This window comes from Orycteropus afer, unplaced genomic scaffold (assembly GCF_000298275.1).
Source record: "Orycteropus afer afer isolate SDZICR_OR568_19922 unplaced genomic scaffold, OryAfe1.0 scaffold00021, whole genome shotgun sequence".
Taxonomy (NCBI): Eukaryota; Metazoa; Chordata; class Mammalia; order Tubulidentata; family Orycteropodidae; genus Orycteropus; species Orycteropus afer.
In genome coordinates this window covers 17,949,128-17,951,086 of record NW_006921608.1, presented here as the reverse complement: position 1 = coordinate 17,951,086, position 1,959 = coordinate 17,949,128, and positions in this window count along the sequence as shown.

Here is a 1,959-nt window from a genome sequence, read left to right as displayed (position 1 = left end):
TTAAATGTAAATAATTTTTAAGTTTAAATAATTTTTCTGGTTGCTGTGTTGAGAATAGATAACAAAGGTAGACTTATAGAGACCAAATATGCAGTTAATGCACTAATTCATGTGAGAGATGGTTTAAATCAATAGGGAAGCTGCAGAGTGACAGAGATAATGAAAAACATATAGCATTTTAAAGATGGAGACAGCAACCAGAAGAACTAGGTGGTGTCTGGCTATCACTGCCAATCATTCAGAAAGGGATCAAAATTGGAGATCCTGGATAGAGTGGGAGAAAAATGTAGAACAGAATTCAAAATCTTAAAAAGGCCAGGCTTACTGGTCTGATGCAGCCTGGTGAAACCTCTGAGACTATGGACCTATGTCATCCTTCGGTCCTGGAATTGAACTCACTCCGTGGCTTAACTTTCAGCCAAACAATAGACAGGCCTAAGGAGCTCTGGTGGTGTAGTGCCTAAAGCATATGACTGCTAACAGGAGGGTAGGCAGTTCAAACCCACCAGCTACTCTGCGAAAGGAAGACTGGGCACTCTACTTCCATAAAGATTTATGACCTCAGAAACCCAAAGGGGGTTGCTATGAGTCAAAATCAACTCGATGGCATTGAGTTTGGTGTTTTTGGTTTTATGAGGTAAACAATTATACAGGTGAGGTGCACTCCTTACAACAATCAACCATGGGAGATCGCAAGGGCAGTACTTGCACAAGAAGAAAGCTCAGAAGGCCGGAATGCATAGGAAAGAAGGATACCAAGAAAAGATAACTACGGGGATGAAGGGGGAAGACAGCTGTTACATTGTGGGGACTGCAATCAATGTCACAAAACAAAGTGTGCATGAACTGTTGAATGGAAAATGAATTTGCTTTGTAAACTTTCACCCAAATCACAATAAAAAGTTTTTTTTAAAAAAAAGAGAAAGAAAGAGCCAACAGGCTTTCAGATGGATTGGGTATAAGGTATGAGGGAAAGTCTTGAGTCAAGAATCACTCCTAGTAATGGCTGCAAAGCTGATTAATATAATCAATATTAGCAAGTTGTACACCTGGATAATGTTGACCCAGCAAATGTTGTGTGATATATATATATATATATATTACAACAACAACAACAAAAGTGCAGCTGCTGAGGCTCTTGCTTAGGGGATATTGATGGGATTTGGATTTTTGTCTTGGTCTCAAGTTTTACAGTCATGATTGCATAGGACATCCCAAATAATTGTTTAATATCATGTTTAGTACTTCTGCTCCACCTCCTAATTCATTGTGTAGTGCCTGGGAGACTTAATACCTTGCAAGCCGGTATCTAAGGCACAACATTTGGTCTTTATTGACCTGAAGCAACAGAGGAAGAAGGGGAGTCAGGAAAAGGAAGAGGAAACAGGATGTGTGGCTACTTGCCTCCACAAACAACTGCCTCCTGTGCCATGAGACCAAAAGAACTAGATGGCTCCTGGCTACCATTACTGACCATTTTGATCAAAATTTTATAGAAGAATTCTGATTTCTGAAAGAAGGAAAACTGTGGAGTAGAATTTCAAACTCTCATGGAATCCAGATTTTGTGGAGCCATGAAGGCTGGATGAACCTTCAAAACTATTGCCCTGAGATAATCTTTAAACCTTAAACCAAAAGTATCCCCTGAAATCTTCTTTAAATCAAACAATAGTTAAGCTTAATTAGTTGAGAACATCTGCCTTGAGTATTATACACTTTCAAAGAACAATCTATCTGGAATCAAATTGACAAGAGTAACTTGAAAGGTTAGATGGGAAGCCTAGAGGCACTGAGTTTATGTTAATGAGGGAGGAACAATTTGGAAAAGTATGGTGAGATGGTTGCACAACTTGAAAAATGTAATCAATGTCACTGAATTGCACACGTAGAAATTGTTGAATTGGTATATGTTTTGCTGTATGTATTTTCAACAACAAAAATAAAATAAATTATTTTTTT